The sequence below is a fragment of the Quercus robur genome, chromosome 2, assembly GCF_932294415.1.
Source record: "Quercus robur chromosome 2, dhQueRobu3.1, whole genome shotgun sequence".
Lineage (NCBI taxonomy): Eukaryota > Viridiplantae > Streptophyta > Magnoliopsida > Fagales > Fagaceae > Quercus > Quercus robur.
In genome coordinates this window covers 3,658,612-3,676,222 of record NC_065535.1, presented here as the reverse complement: position 1 = coordinate 3,676,222, position 17,611 = coordinate 3,658,612, and the positions used below count along the sequence as shown (strand labels likewise).

The window sequence follows — 17,611 nt, the reverse complement described above, 5'->3', positions numbered from 1 at the left end:
GTTTGGGTTTGATTCCCTGGAACCTCATTTCCACAACGATCTAAGGGCTTACTATCATAGAAGACGGAGGTAGACTACTCAAGTGAGGTTTTTCCTGATCCTGAATCCCCTACTATTCCTAATCCCCACCTCACTACTAGTACTGCCCCTACACAGCCAGAGAATGGACATGCAAACCTTCATTCTGCTATTTTATCCCTTTCCTTAAGTAACCCCTCCACCACTCTGACACCTCTCAACCCCCTTGCTTCTTCCCCTGGTCATACCCTGAATATTGATACTCCACCCAATCCGACCTTAGATCAGTCTTCCCTTGGTGACTTGCCTCAAGCTCTTCACCCTGTTTCTGGTGATACTTTCATCCTTCATCCACCTTGTGCCTTACCTGTGGATTCTTCCCTTCGCTGGACTTGGGTTGAAGGAAATGGACCTTTCATGACTAATGGTACTCTTAGAGAGGATACTCGGTCTGATTCTGCTACAGACAGCGATGAAACAATGTTGCTATTCAACTTGGATAGACTTAATGAAGATCGTCCTGAATGGGTATGTAGGGATGCATGGAATAGAGGACAAATTCTTGACATACCGAAACCAAGTATTGAGAATTTAGTGCAAAGAATAGACAGTGATGGGCCTCAGGTTAGAAGTCCCCAAGCTATGGGCCAGGATGGCTCATGGACCCAGTACCTAGCAGAGCCTGAAACACAAGTGGGAACTACTCATAGCCACACAGTCAGTTTGGACACTGGACTCACCAATATTGTGAACACGGAGATTGAAAACCTTGGCCCAGGCCCACCATTCCCTGTTTCTATTGCCTCGGATCCTAGACAATCTTCTATTTTGCATTGTGAAGAATGGCTGGAAGGTAGTCAAGTTCCTCCCAAGAAGAGACTCAGATCAGAATTTGGTTGACTAGGAAGGAATATCAGACAGAAACTTCTTTGTGGCTTCTTCACAAGGGAAGGTACCATTCCTACCTCCTTCGAATCTATTTCCTTTTGTAATATTGGTTTTGATTGTCATTCACTTGATGAGGATGCTCCTAAATATCCAAATGGGTGCTGGGAAGCTGACCCTAATCAGCTTCCCTAGCAGCCATGAGGATTTTGAGCTGGAACTGTAGAGGTTTGGGCAAATCTTCTGCAGTTCTACAGTGCCAGAAAAAAGCCCAAGAGTTTAAACCTGACATCATTTTTCTTATGGAAACTAAATTAGTGGATGGTAAAGGTAGAGATGTGTGGACTAGATGTGGTTTTTCTGATGGTTTGGAAGTTCCTAGAGTGGGATTGAGTGGAGGTCTGATTCTAGCCTGGATGGATAGACCTAGTCTTAAGGTTCAGCTTGTTACCAATCACCTTATTCATATTGATCTACTAGACAATAAGGGCAAACCAGTTTCCATTACCTTTGTTTATGGACATCCTGAATTAGCTCGGAGGGAGGAGGTTTGGCAGCAACTTTCCTCTATTAAAGCTTTTTCCCATGTAAGCTGGTTATGCATTGGGGACTTTAACCAAATTCTTAGCAGGGACGAAAAATTTTCTTTTACCCAAGGGAGAATTAGTGGGGCGCCTCTATTCCAAAAAGTTATTTCTGATCTCCAGTTTTGTGATCTGGCTGCTTCTGGGCAACAGTACACTTGGATGAATAATAGGGAGGATAATGAGTTCATCATGGAAAGACTTGATAGAGCTTTTGCTACTGTTGAGTGGATCAACATGTATCCTTGTTACTCCCTTAGGAACTTGCCCATAATCAGATCAGATCATGGGCCAATTATTTTGGACTTTGAATTTCTCACCCCTTTTAGATGTAGACCCTTTAGATTTGAGCATATGTGGACTACTCATCCCTCCAGTGAGAGTATGATCCAACAAGCCTGGGAGTCTAATTCAGTGGGGTCAAGAGTTGCACAATTGTGGGCAAAATTATTAAGTGTTAGAAAATCTGCTAGGAATTGGAACAAATCTGTGTTTGGGAAGTTAGATTATGAAATTAAGCTGAAACAAACTCAGCTACAACAAATCCAAAATTCTATTAGGTCCGTTGAGGATGTTAGGAAGGAAAGACTTCTCAGGGGTGTCCTAGAAGAACTTCTTGATAGAGAAGAGATGATGTGGGCACAAAAAGCTAGAACTCAGTGGATTCTTCAAGGGGATAGGAACACCAAATACTTCCAGACTGTTGTTAGACAAAGAAGAGCTAAAAATAGGATTTTACAAATTAAAGACTCTGTTGGTAATACAATAGAGGATTAGATGGAAATTGAGACCATCTTGGTGGAGCACTGTAGAAATTGCTTTGAAAACAAATCTCAGGCTAACTTCCATAGTGTTGTTCAAGAGCTACAAGCCTTACCTGTCCCTTTTCTTTCTGACCAGCACAGACTCCTTCTTGATAAGCCCATCACTCCTGTTAAGATTGAAAATACTATTTCCAACTTGGTTCACACAAAGCACCTGGGCCTGATGGTCTCCCAGCTTTCTTTTTTCAAAAATTTTGGAGTATTGTGAAAATGGATGTCATTAATACTGTCCAAGCCTTTTTTCACTCTGGATCTCTTTTTAAACCTCTCAATCATACCTTCATAACCCTCATCCCCAAAGTTCCTTTTCCAGATGAGGTTTCTCATTTTAGGCCTATCAGCCTTTGTAATGTCATTTACAAGGTCATCTCCAAAATTATGGTTAATAGGCTTAAACCCTTCATGGACAGTCTCATTACTCCTTATCAGAATGCCTTCATTAAAGGAAGAAACATTACTGATAACATACTCATTGCCCATGAAATTATTGATGTCTTTAGGAAGAAGAAAGGCAGGAAAGCCAGTTTTGGAACTCTTAAGATTGATATGAGTAAGGCTTATGATAGGGTAGATTGGATGTTCCTTAAGGCTGTTTTAACTGTCATGAAGTTTGAGGATAGATGGATTCAATGGATTATGGAGTGTGTGACATCTGTTAGCTACACTTTGCTTGTTAATGGCAATTCAACATCCTCTTTCAAGCCTTCCTAAGGATTAAGACAGGGAGATCCCCTCTCTACCTACCTCTTTCTTCTTTGTGCTAATATTCTCTCAATTGCCTTAATACAAGCTGAAAGTCATAAACAATTACAAGGTGTTAAAGTGGGTAGGAATGGGTTGTCCTTTACCCATCTCCTTTTTGCAGATGACTCTCTTCTTTTTTTCAAAAAGGAAGAGAAGTCTGTAACCACTTTAATTGCTATTTTGGACTGGTATTACTCACTTTCTGGCCAGAAAATCAACTTAGCCAAATCTGACCTGTTTTGTTCCCCAAATATGGATGTTGCTGACCAGGAACTTCTTGCCTCAACTCTTCAAGTTAATCTCGTCCAGAATCCTACTAAATATCTTGGTATGAATTTTGTGTTGAAAGGTAATAGATGTGCTGACTTTCAATTTTTGGTTGATAAACTTCAATCAAAATTTCAAGGGTCGAAAGCCAGACTTTTATCCCAAGCTGGCAGGACCACACTCATTTCTTCTGTGCTTCAATCCCTCCCTCTTTATACTTTTGCTTGCTTTAAGGTACCTGAATCTATTTGCAATAAAATGGATTCTATTATCCGAGCTTTTTGGTGGGGACATGAGACTGGAGAAAAGAAATTGCACTTGTTGAATTGGGAAAGAGTCTGCCAACCTAAAAGATTTTGGAGGGCTTGGATTTAAATCCTTTAAAACCATGAATCAAGCTATGCTCAACAAACAGTTCTGGAAAATAAACCAGAAGCCCCAATCTTTGCTAGCTAGGACTTACAAAGCCAAATACTTCCCTAGAGATTCCTTAATGGATTGCTGTCCTAAGCCCCATTACTCCTGGGTATGGAGGAACATCATTAAGCAAAACCATCCAATATTGAGAGAGGGAACTTGGTGGGTGGGTGATGGGTACAACATTCCTCTCCAGCATAAAGATTGGTATCATTGCCTTTCTCTCAATCTTCATGACCAGAGGCTTCCAACTGGTACTGTAGGAGACTTAATTGATCACAATTCTGCTTCCTGGAACCATAATTTGGTCAGATCTCTATACCCTCATCCTGTGGCTAGTCAAATCTTGCAAACACCCATTTCTAGAACCAAGTCTGTCTCAGATAAGCTGGTTTGGAGGCATTCCTATGATGGAGAGTATAAGGTCCGGATAGCTTATGAGTTGCTTAATTCAGAGCACTTGGCCCCACCCCAACAAGTTCTTAGAAACCAAGAGGTTTGGTACAGGATTTGGAAAGTGAAGACCCCTTTGAAGATAAATAATTTTGTGTGGAGATTGCTTCATGACAGTATTCCCACCTTTTCCAATCTTAAGCAACGAGGAATTTCTATTGATTCCACCTGTCCTTTCTGTAATGATTATGAGGAAACCAGTACTCATCTCTTTCTCCTCTGCCCTTTCTCTAGGGCCTGTTGGCATGGTTCATCCTTGGGAATCCATTCTTCTGACTTCAGCAATATCTCCATTCAGCATTGGTTATCTATTGTTATTACTATTCACAATTACAAGGATCCTGGCTCTATGAATTATCTGCAATCCCTCTTCATCACCTTGTGGACTATTTGGAACCTTAGGAACCAAGTGGTTCATGAAGGTATATCTCCTAATCCTATGCAAGTAATTCTCACGGTTCAAACTTTGTCTTGCAGGTACGGTAATGCATTCTCTGACCAACAAAACTCAAACTGGTTCTCAAGTAGACCTAAACCACCAACCCAGTCAGCTGCAGGACCCTGGCAATTAATTATCAAAGTTGCTGGTTTCAGAAACAAGAAGAAGAATAGAAGGGCCTATGTATATGAAGCTATAAACACACAGGGAGATTTTATGTTTTTTGGTGCTAATAGTAGTTTGGCAAGAACAGCACCTGGAGTTTTACTTGAAGCTGTGGTGGAAGCTTGTCTCATTGCAGAAAACCATGGTCTTCATCATGTTTTGTTTCTAAGTGACTGCAGAGGTTTAGTCAAAGTCTTCAACTCTGGAAGAGCTTCTGATGGGCAGGACAATGTTAGACTTGGACATCAATTTTCTTGTTCTACATGGATTCCTCTATAAAATGATCTTAGTCCCTCACGTGCTGTGTAAGTCTTTATGTAATATAGCTAGACAGGCAACTATAATGCCTCTTAAACTTTGCTGGTTTAATCCAGCCTTTTTGTAATCTCCCTTATTTGGTATCAAAAAAAAAAAAAAAAAAAAAAACTAACTTTTCTAATATCCGATTTAAAAGCAAAAATTAAGGAAGATTTAGCTCCATTGAACATAATTCTGATTGGCCAAAAAAAAAAAAATAATAAATAAATAAAAAAAAAAGAAGAAGAAGAAGAAGAAGAACATAATTCTAATATAACCTATTAACAATGGTTAAACAACAACCCTTTTTTTTTAAAGAACAATGGTTAAAAAAAAGGATTAGTTATTTTAATTATAGTTAGCTTGTCACATGAACCTTGCATCTTAGTTGTATTATTGTGCTAGATATAAATAGTCCAAATCATAGACATTGGCGGAGCCAGAGGGGGAAGAGGGGGGGGGGGGGGGCACTTGCCTCCTGACTTCTCCTAAAATTTTTTAGTAATAGTAGTCTAAAGTAGTTACATTCTGACATGGAGGAAAAAAAAAATTGAAAAAAAAAGACTTCTACTTGGTTGAAAGTCACCAAACCATTGCTTTTGTCTTGTCCTACTGCAACTTGAACCTATTTCACTATTTTTTATTTTTTATTTTATATCATTATTTACACCATTTTTAATATTTATGATACTTTTCACAACATTTTATTCTTGAATTATGCTAGAGATATTACAAATTTTATTATTTATATCTTACAAATTGGCATGTCATCAATCACAAAAAATAATTTCTAACATTTATTCATTATATTTTTTAAGTAACACTAATCACATTCTTACTCTATCAGTTTATAAATTTTTAATAGCTATGAATTGGTTATTTTTTTTTTTTTACTTATTTTAATAATATGAAATATATTCATATTTGCTTACAACTGTTTATTTATTTTGTTATTATTGTTGGTTAATATTTTTTAGATTAATTTCACTTTTAATATCATCTTTTAATTTTGCCCCCTCTAGACTAATATTCTGCCTCCGTCACTGCTCATAGAACCATGCAAAATTTTAGTTATATAATCATTATGCCCTCTATAGCTGTGAATTTATGATTTTTTGGGATTGTTAGGCTTCTTTAGTTTGTTTGATCTTAAATTTCATCTTAATTTGAGGTGATAAAAGGTAAAAAAAATGCTATCACATTTTGTTATAAAACAGAATGCATTTTTCGCCAACTTATGAATTTACCTTTTATTTTATGATTTTGTCATTTACTCATTTGAACTGACACCATTAAAGTTTGTCTCTCATCCTGCGCATCATGCAGGTACTTATCTAATTTAAAGGAAATAAGAATCATAAGATGCACCCTAATGAAAAGGTTAGATAAAAAAGAAAAAAAAGAAGCCTAATCGTTTAACAAAAAAGGAAAAAAAGAAAAAAAAAAGTCTACTTCTTAATTGACATCAAAATCAAGCTAAAGCCTAAATTCCATGGAAAGACTTCAATTTGTTGAATAACAGGTTCACAAGTATGAAGTATGCTTGCCTTAGGAGAGAAATTAGGTTGCCTCACCCATGTCACCAGCCTTTTGTGCTCTGCCTCCCCTCCATCATCTACAACCAGAACACTTCTTGATGGACATTTTCCGGTTACCATTTCCAACACAACAATCCCATAACTAAAAACATCTACTTTGGAGGTGATAGGCAAATTTAAAACTCACTCTGGAGCCATATAACCTCGAGTTCCTCTTATTCTTGAGAAACTTGAATTCTTAAAGGCATTTCTGTTTTGTAGCTTTGACAGGCCAAAATCTGCCACCTTTGGTCGATAATTCGAGTCCAAAAGTATATTTTGAGGCTTTACATCGCAGTGTAAAATCCAATCTAAACAATCCTCATGCAAATAGGCTAGGCCTTTCGCAGTTCCCTTGGCAATTTCGAATCTTTTCTCCCAATCAAGTACATTGGCAGAGAGGTTATCTGCTAAAGAGCCATGCTCCATGTACTCATAAACCAAAAGCCTATACTTTCCCTCAACGCAATACCCCCACATCTCTATTAAGTTCATGTGGTTAACCTTTCCAATGATGCTTACTTCTGCTAGAAATTGACCTTCATCTTGGTTGGCTTCATTGAGGCGCTTGATTGCTGCAACTCGATTGTCAGACAACACCCCTTTGTATACAATTCCCCCTGCACCTCTTCCAATCTCCTTAGCAAAACCCTTTGTGGCCTTTTTTAATTCAGCGTAGGTAAATTTTCTTAATCTAATGACAGCAATAGCGTGGCCTTGCTTGTCATGAACACCTAAACGTTTTCGGGTTCTAGTCGAGACACCACACCACAAAGATACAGATGATTTCAAGTCCACCCACTCCACCAGCAAACCAGAGCATGAATTTCACTGTACCATTATCACCATTTTTACTGCTTTGTAGCGTACCAACACTTGAGCAATTTAAACTGAATTCTTGTAGAGGATTGTCGCCGGACAAGATTTTGCTTTTTGGAAGTTTCAAATAGATATCTCCCCATAAATCCGGTGAACGATATCCATTCATCAATCGTGTCTTCAGATAACAAGTGTTATTGTTGTATTGGAAACCTTTGCAATCACATGCTGCCAAACATAGGTCCCTACATTGATCAAAGGTGTAATTACTGGAGATATTAAAATCAAACCCATAAAAGTCAACATGGGATAACCGCAAAAATTTTGGCTCACTTCTGTTGCAAATTAGATAAACTTCGGGTTCACAGCCATAAGCCCAATCGCTACGACTTTTCATCTTATATCCTGGAGGGCAGAAACATTTTCGGCCGGAACCAATAACATAACTACACAAACTGTTGGCCCCACAAGCACCAGGAATCTGGCAAGGTCTCTGCACGGCTTGCCATGAAACAACCCAAGTTTGCCCCTCCTCTTCCCAACTGTACAATCGAATATTACCATCGTAATCAAGTGTCAATCTTCTAGGAAGCACTGCTCCATAGTCCGCTGACATAATTATTAAATCATCGGATGAACTAAAATTCCCTAAGGAATTAAAGACAAGTGTGCTACTATTGTAATACTCAACTAATGAATAATAATAATAAGTACGGGAAACATCAGGACCATTATAAACACTTTGAAGATAGCTATCGTTGTCGAAGGAAAGCTCATAGAAACCAGAGGAAATATTGGTTTGGCTTCTTGAGGAGGCAAGCTTTGTTTTTCTAGTGAGCAGTTGTTCAGGAAGAAGGGTATCTGTAGGGTGTTGAAATGGGCCGTGTGTATGACTTTAATTGCCAAGCCCAAGTCAACGTAAATAGAATCCTAGTTGTAAAAGGAATGCTCCAGCCGACTTTGACATATATATATATATATATATATATATATTAGGTTTTGACAAGCAAATGTGTAGCCGTGAGATTAAAAAGAGAGAAATCCTAATTAACCTAGTGTGCAGCCGCATGAGAGAAAATAGAGAAAAGAGAGGCAGCCAACTTCTATTCTTATTTTTTTTTCTGTGAGAGAGTGTTAGGGTGTAATTGGGATTTGGGTTTCTTGAGAGTGTTCTTGTGCACTATTGTATTTTTCCCTGATAATAGTGAAATCCCTGCAACTCCGTGGACGTAGGCAAATTGCCGAACCACGTAAATATTGTCTTGTGCGTGTGATTATTTTTCTTTGGCGTATGTTTTCTCTATTCATTTTGTTTCTCACAGGTTGGGAATTTTAGTTAAATTCCCTACAACTGGTATCAGAGCCTAGGGTTAGGTTTGAGTGGGAGCAATGACAGAGGAAGCAGGAAAGGCGTCTGGAATAGAAAAGTTTGATGGCACAGACTTCGCGTATTGGAGGATGCAGATTGAGGATTACCTTTATGGGAGGAAATTGCATCAACCGCTTCTAGGGGAAAAACCTGAGGCTATGAAGGCTGAGGAATGGGCTCTTCTTGACAGACAGGTACTAGGAGTTATCAGGTTAACTCTGTCTAGGTCTGTTGCACACAATATTGTAAAGGAGAAGACCACAGCAGATCTGATGAAAGCTTTGTCTGGTATGTATGAAAAGCCGTCAGCAAACAATAAGGTGCACTTGATGAAAAAACTGTTCAATCTGAAGATGGAAGAGAATGCATCAGTAGCACAACATCTGAATGAATTTAATACTATCACAAATCAATTGTCGTCTGTAGAAATTGATTTTGATGATGAGATTCGTGCTCTGATCGTCTTGGCTTCTTTGCCAAACAGTTGGGAGGCAATGAGGATGGCAGTAAGCAATTCTACAGGAAAGGAAAAACTCAAGTACAATGATATACGAGATTTAATTCTGGCTGAGGAGATTCGCAGAAGAGATGCAGGTGAATCCTCAGGATTTGGTTCTGCCCTAAACCTTGAGACGAGAGGCAGAGGTAATAACAGAAATTCAAATCGGGGCAGATCAAAATCCAAAAATTCTAATTGGAACAGAAGTAAATCTAGATCAGGCCAACAAGTACAATGCTGGAATTGTGGGAAAACAGGTCACTTTAGGAATCAATGCAAAAGTCCTAAGAAGAAGAATGAAGATGATTCAGCTAATGCTGTAACAGAAGAGGTACAGAATGCATTACTTCTTACAGTAGACAGTCCACTTGATGATTGGGTTTTGGATTCAGGAGCTTCGTTTCATACCACTCCACACCGAGAAATCATACAGAATTATGTTGCAGGTGATTTTGGTAAGGTGTATTTGGCTGATGGTTCAGCCTTGGATGTTGTGGGTATGGGAGATGTTCGAATATTGTTGCCCAATGGGTCTGTTTGGTTACTGGAGAAGATTCGACATATTCCTGACCTGAGGAGGAATCTGATTTCTGTTGGACAACTTGATGATGAAGGACATGCAATACTATTTGTTGGTGGTACTTGGAAGGTTACAAAGGGAGCTAGGGTATTAGCTCGTGGAAAGAAAACTGGTACTCTGTACATGACCTCAAGTCCAAGAGACATAATTGCAGTTGCTGATGCAAGTATTGATACAAGCTTATGGCACCAAAGACTTGGTCACATGAGTGAGAAAGGGATGAAGATGCTGCTATCAAAAGGAAAATTACCAGAATTGAAGTCCATTGATTTTGACATGTGTGAAAGTTGCATCTTAGGAAAGCAGAAAAAGGTGAGCTTCTTGAAAACTGGCAGGACACCGAAGGCTGAAAAATTGGAGTTAGTACACACTGATTTGTGGGGGCTTTCTCCGGTTGCATCCCTTGGAGGTTCAAGGTACTACATCACTTTCATTGATGACTCAAGTAGAAAGGTATGGGTTTATTTTCTGAAAAATAAATCAGATGTATTTGAAACCTTTAAGAAGTGGAAGGCCATGGTTGAGACAGAAACAGGTTTAAAAGTAAAATGTTTGAGGTCAGATAATGGAGGAGAGTACATAGATGGAGGGTTCAGTGAGTATTGTGCTGCACAGGGAATTAGGATGGAGAAGACCATTCCTGGGACACCACAGCAGAATGGTGTGGCTGAGCGCATGAATAGAACTCTCAATGAGCGTGCTAGGAGTATGAGGTTGCATGCTGGACTACCAAAAACTTTTTGGGCTGATGCTGTTAGTACTGCAGCTTACCTGATAAACCGAGGACCTTCAGTTCCCATGGAGTTCAGACTTCCTGAGGAGGTTTGGAGCGGTAAAGAGGTAAAGTTTTCACACTTAAAATTTTTTGGTTGTGTTTCTTATATTCATATTGATTCTGATACTCGTAGTAAACTTGATGCAAAGTCTAAAATATGTTTTTTCATTGGCTATGGTGATGAGAAATTTGGCTATAGGTTTTGGGATGAACAAAACAGGAAAATCATCAGAAGTAGAAATGTGATATTTAATGAACAGGTTATGTACAAGGACAGGTCAACTGTAGTGTCAGATATTACAGAGATGGATCAAAAGAAATCTGAGTTTGTCAACTTAGATGAATTGACTGAAGGTACTGTCCAGAAAAAGGGTGAAGAAGATAAGGAGAATGTAAATTCACAGGTAGATCTGAGTACACCTGTAGCTGAAGTCCGCAGATCTTCCAGGAACATTAGACCTCCACAGCGTTATTCACCCACTTTAAATTATCTCCTGTTGACTGATGGTGGTGAGCCAGAGTGTTATGATGAAGCCTTGCAAGATGAGAATTCAAGCAAGTGGGAGTTAGCCATGAAGGATGAGATGGATTCCTTGTTGGGGAATCAGACATGGGAACTGACTGAATTGCCAGTAGGAAAGAAGGCTTTGCACAACAAGTGGGTATACAGAATAAAGAATGAGCATGATGGTAGCAAACGTTACAAGGCCAGATTAGTTGTTAAAGGGTTTCAGCAGAAGGAAGGCATTGACTACACAGAGATATTTTCTCCAGTTGTGAAGATGTCAACAATCAGACTAGTACTGGGAATGGTGGCTGCAGAAAACTTACATCTTGAGCAGTTAGATGTGAAGACAACATTCCTTCATGGTGACTTGGAGGAAGACCTTTACATGATTCAGCCAGAAGGGTTCATTGCTCAAGGACAAGAGAATTTAGTTTGCAAACTGAGAAAGAGCTTGTATGGCCTAAAACAAGCTCCTAGACAGTGGTACAAGAAATTTGACAGTTTTATGCATAGAATTGGGTTCAAGAGATGTGAAGCTGATCACTGTTGCTATGTTAAGTTTTTTGAAAACTCTTACATCATATTACTGTTGTATGTGGATGATATGCTTATTGCAGGGTCTAGCATTGAGGAGATTAAAAATCTGAAGAAGCAATTGTCCAAACAGTTTGCAATGAAGGATTTGGGAGCTGCAAAGCAAATCCTTGGTATGAGAATCATTAGAGACAAGGCTAATGGTACATTGAAGCTTTCACAGTCAGAGTATGTGAAGAAAGTTCTCAGCAGGTTCAACATGAATGAAGCTAAACCAGTGAGCACACCCTTGGGTAGTCATTTCAAACTAAGCAAAGAACAGTCACCGAATACAGAAGTAGAAAGGGACCACATGAGCAAGGTGCCCTATGCCTCAGCTATTGGCAGCTTGATGTATGCTATGGTGTGTACAAGGCCAGACATTGCACATGCAGTGGGAGTTGTGAGTAGATTCATGAGTAGGCCTGGAAAGTAGCATTGGGAGGCAGTCAAGTGGATTCTGAGATATCTGAAGGGTTCATCAGATACATGTCTTTGCTTCACAGGTGCAAGTTTGAAACTGCAGGGTTATGTAGATGCTGATTTTGCTGGTGATATTGATAGTAGAAAGAGTATTATTGGGTTTGTTTTCACTCTGGGTGGTACAGCTATATCATGGGCTTCAAATCTACAGAAGATTGTTACTTTGTCTAGTACAGAAGCTGAGTATGTTGCAGCAACTGAAGCTGGAAAGGAGATGATTTGGCTACATAGTTTCTTAGAAGAATTGGGTAAGAAGCAGGAGATGGGCATTCTACACAGTGACAGTCAGAGTGCAATCTTTCTTGCCAAGAATTCGGCTTTTCATTCAAAGTCGAAGCACATACAGACAAAATACCACTTTATCCGTTACCTTGTTGAAGATAAACTGGTAATACTTGAGAAGATTTGTGAATTTAAGAACCCGGCAGACATGTTGACTAAGGGTGTCACTATTGAGAAGTTGAAGCTGTGCGCAGCTTCAATTGGTCTTCTAGCTTGAGGACAGGAGGATGAGTTGCAGGGATGAGGGACTGTGTTATGGAGGATTGTGGCTAATGTTTGCAGCTTGTGAGCCCTTAAGGGCTAAGGTGGAGCTGATGGATAAGTTTGCTCGTGTAGCTTGATCAATTGAAGTCAAGGTGGAGATTTGTTGAAATGGGCCGTGTGTATGACTTTAATTGCCAAGCCCAAGTCAACGTAAATAGAATCCTAGTTGTAAAAGGAATGCTCCAGCCGACTTTGACATATATATATATATATATATATTAGGTTTTGACAAGCAAATGTGTAGCTGTGAGATTAAAAAGAGAGAAATCCTAATTAACCTAGTGTGCAGCCGCATGAGAGAAAATAGAGAAAAGAGAGGCAGCCAACTTCTATTCTTATTTTTTTTTCTGTGAGAGAGTGTTAGGGTGTAATTGGGATTTGGGTTTCTTGAGAGTGTTCTTGTGCACTATTGTATTTTTCCCTGATAATAGTGAAATCCCTGCAACTCCGTGGACGTAGGCAAATTGCCGAACCACGTAAATATTGTCTTGTGCGTGTGATTATTTTTCTTTGGCGTATGTTTTCTCTATTCATTTTGTTTCTCACAGGTTGGGAATTTTAGTTAAATTCCCTACAACTGGTATCAGAGCCTAGGGTTAGGTTTGAGTGGGAGCAATGACAGAGGAAGCAGGAAAGGCGTCTGGAATAGAAAAGTTTGATGGCACAGACTTCGCGTATTGGAGGATGCAGATTGAGGATTACCTTTATGGGAGGAAATTGCATCAACCGCTTCTAGGGGAAAAACCTGAGGCTATGAAGGCTGAGGAATGGGCTCTTCTTGACAGACAGGTACTAGGAGTTATCAGGTTAACTCTGTCTAGGTCTGTTGCACACAATATTGTAAAGGAGAAGACCACAGCAGATCTGATGAAAGCTTTGTCTGGTATGTATGAAAAGCCGTCAGCAAACAATAAGGTGCACTTGATGAAAAAACTGTTCAATCTGAAGATGGAAGAGAATGCATCAGTAGCACAACATCTGAATGAATTTAATACTATCACAAATCAATTGTCGTCTGTAGAAATTGATTTTGATGATGAGATTCGTGCTCTGATCGTCTTGGCTTCTTTGCCAAACAGTTGGGAGGCAATGAGGATGGCAGTAAGCAATTCTACAGGAAAGGAAAAACTCAAGTACAATGATATACGAGATTTAATTCTGGCTGAGGAGATTCGCAGAAGAGATGCAGGTGAATCCTCAGGATTTGGTTCTGCCCTAAACCTTGAGACGAGAGGCAGAGGTAATAACAGAAATTCAAATCGGGGCAGATCAAAATCCAAAAATTCTAATTGGAACAGAAGTAAATCTAGATCAGGCCAACAAGTACAATGCTGGAATTGTGGGAAAACAGGTCACTTTAGGAATCAATGCAAAAGTCCTAAGAAGAAGAATGAAGATGATTCAGCTAATGCTGTAACAGAAGAGGTACAGGATGCATTACTTCTTACAGTAGACAGTCCACTTGATGATTGGGTTTTGGATTCAGGAGCTTCGTTTCATACCACTCCACACCGAGAAATCATACAGAATTATGTTGCAGGTGATTTTGGTAAGGTGTATTTGGCTGATGGTTCAGCCTTGGATGTTGTGGGTATGGGAGATGTTCGAATATTGTTGCCCAATGGGTCTGTTTGGTTACTGGAGAAGATTCGACATATTCCTGACCTGAGGAGGAATCTGATTTCTGTTGGACAACTTGATGATGAAGGACATGCAATACTATTTGTTGGTGGTACTTGGAAGGTTACAAAGGGAGCTAGGGTATTAGCTCGTGGAAAGAAAACTGGTACTCTGTACATGACCTCAAGTCCAAGAGACATAATTGCAGTTGCTGATGCAAGTATTGATACAAGCTTATGGCACCAAAGACTTGGTCACATGAGTGAGAAAGGGATGAAGATGCTGCTATCAAAAGGAAAATTACCAGAATTGAAGTCCATTGATTTTGACATGTGTGAAAGTTGCATCTTAGGAAAGCAGAAAAAGGTGAGCTTCTTGAAAACTGGCAGGACACCGAAGGCTGAAAAATTGGAGTTAGTACACACTGATTTGTGGGGGCTTTCTCCGGTTGCATCCCTTGGAGGTTCAAGGTACTACATCACTTTCATTGATGACTCAAGTAGAAAGGTATGGGTTTATTTTCTGAAAAATAAATCAGATGTATTTGAAACCTTTAAGAAGTGGAAGGCCATGGTTGAGACAGAAACAGGTTTAAAAGTAAAATGTTTGAGGTCAGATAATGGAGGAGAGTACATAGATGGAGGGTTCAGTGAGTATTGTGCTGCACAGGGAATTAGGATGGAGAAGACCATTCCTGGGACACCACAGCAGAATGGTGTGGCTGAGCGCATGAATAGAACTCTCAATGAGCGTGCTAGGAGTATGAGGTTGCATGCTGGACTACCAAAAACTTTTTGGGCTGATGCTGTTAGTACTGCAGCTTACCTGATAAACCGAGGACCTTCAGTTCCCATGGAGTTCAGACTTCCTGAGGAGGTTTGGAGCGGTAAAGAGGTAAAGTTTTCACACTTAAAATTTTTTGGTTGTGTTTCTTATGTTCATATTGATTCTGATACTCGTAGTAAACTTGATGCAAAGTCTAAAATATGTTTTTTCATTGGCTATGGTGATGAGAAATTTGGCTATAGGTTTTGGGATGAACAAAACAGGAAAATCATCAGAAGTAGAAATGTGATATTTAATGAACAGGTTATGTACAAGGACAGGTCAACTGTAGTGTCAGATATTACAGAGATGGATCAAAAGAAATCTGAGTTTGTCAACTTAGATGAATTGACTGAAGGTACTGTCCAGAAAAAGGGTGAAGAAGATAAGGAGAATGTAAATTCACAGGTAGATCTGAGTACACCTGTAGCTGAAGTCCGCAGATCTTCCAGGAACATTAGACCTCCACAGCGTTATTCACCCACTTTAAATTATCTCCTGTTGACTGATGGTGGTGAGCCAGAGTGTTATGATGAAGCCTTGCAAGATGAGAATTCAAGCAAGTGGGAGTTAGCCATGAAGGATGAGATGGATTCCTTGTTGGGGAATCAGACATGGGAACTGACTGAATTGCCAGTAGGAAAGAAGGCTTTGCACAACAAGTGGGTATACAGAATAAAGAATGAGCATGATGGTAGCAAACGTTACAAGGCCAGATTAGTTGTTAAAGGGTTTCAGCAGAAGGAAGGCATTGACTACACAGAGATATTTTCTCCAGTTGTGAAGATGTCAACAATCAGACTAGTACTGGGAATGGTGGCTGCAGAAAACTTACATCTTGAGCAGTTAGATGTGAAGACAACATTCCTTCATGGTGACTTGGAGGAAGACCTTTACATGATTCAGCCAGAAGGGTTCATTGCTCAAGGACAAGAGAATTTAGTTTGCAAACTGAGAAAGAGCTTGTATGGCCTAAAACAAGCTCCTAGACAGTGGTACAAGAAATTTGACAGTTTTATGCATAGAATTGGGTTCAAGAGATGTGAAGCTGATCACTGTTGCTATGTTAAGTTTTTTGAAAACTCTTACATCATATTACTGTTGTATGTGGATGATATGCTTATTGCAGGGTCTAGCATTGAGGAGATTAAAAATCTGAAGAAGCAATTGTCCAAACAGTTTGCAATGAAGGATTTGGGAGCTGCAAAGCAAATCCTTGGTATGAGAATCATTAGAGACAAGGCTAATGGTACATTGAAGCTTTCACAGTCAGAGTATGTGAAGAAAGTTCTCAGCAGGTTCAACATGAATGAAGCTAAACCAGTGAGCACACCCTTGGGTAGTCATTTCAAACTAAGCAAAGAACAGTCACCGAATACAGAAGTAGAAAGGGACCACATGAGCAAGGTGCCCTATGCCTCAGCTATTGGCAGCTTGATGTATGCTATGGTGTGTACAAGGCCAGACATTGCACATGCAGTGGGAGTTGTGAGTAGATTCATGAGTAGGCCTGGAAAGTAGCATTGGGAGGCAGTCAAGTGGATTCTGAGATATCTGAAGGGTTCATCAGATACATGTCTTTGCTTCACAGGTGCAAGTTTGAAACTGCAGGGTTATGTAGATGCTGATTTTGCTGGTGATATTGATAGTAGAAAGAGTATTATTGGGTTTGTTTTCACTCTGGGTGGTACAGCTATATCATGGGCTTCAAATCTACAGAAGATTGTTACTTTGTCTAGTACAGAAGCTGAGTATGTTGCAGCAACTGAAGCTGGAAAGGAGATGATTTGGCTACATAGTTTCTTAGAAGAATTGGGTAAGAAGCAGGAGATGGGCATTCTACACAGTGACAGTCAGAGTGCAATCTTTCTTGCCAAGAATTCGGCTTTTCATTCAAAGTCGAAGCACATACAGACAAAATACCACTTTATCCGTTACCTTGTTGAAGATAAACTGGTAATACTTGAGAAGATTTGTGAATTTAAGAACCCGGCAGACATGTTGACTAAGGGTGTCACTATTGAGAAGTTGAAGCTGTGCGCAGCTTCAATTGGTCTTCTAGCTTGAGGACAGGAGGATGAGTTGCAGGGATGAGGGACTGTGTTATGGAGGATTGTGGCTAATGTTTGCAGCTTGTGAGCCCTTAAGGGCTAAGGTGGAGCTGATGGATAAGTTTGCTCGTGTAGCTTGATCAATTGAAGTCAAGGTGGAGATTTGTTGAAATGGGCCGTGTGTATGACTTTAATTGCCAAGCCCAAGTCAACGTAAATAGAATCCTAGTTGTAAAAGGAATGCTCCAGCCGACTTTGACATATATATATATATATATATATATTAGGTTTTG

The 17,611-nt window shown here is 39.6% G+C and overlaps 1 pseudogene; it reads right to left on the bottom strand.

Annotated features, from left to right (window-relative positions):
• Positions 1-6,541: 6,541 nt before the first annotated feature.
• Positions 6,542-8,182, bottom strand: LOC126716192 (putative receptor protein kinase ZmPK1; annotated as a pseudogene).
• Positions 8,183-17,611: the final 9,429 nt, after the last annotated feature.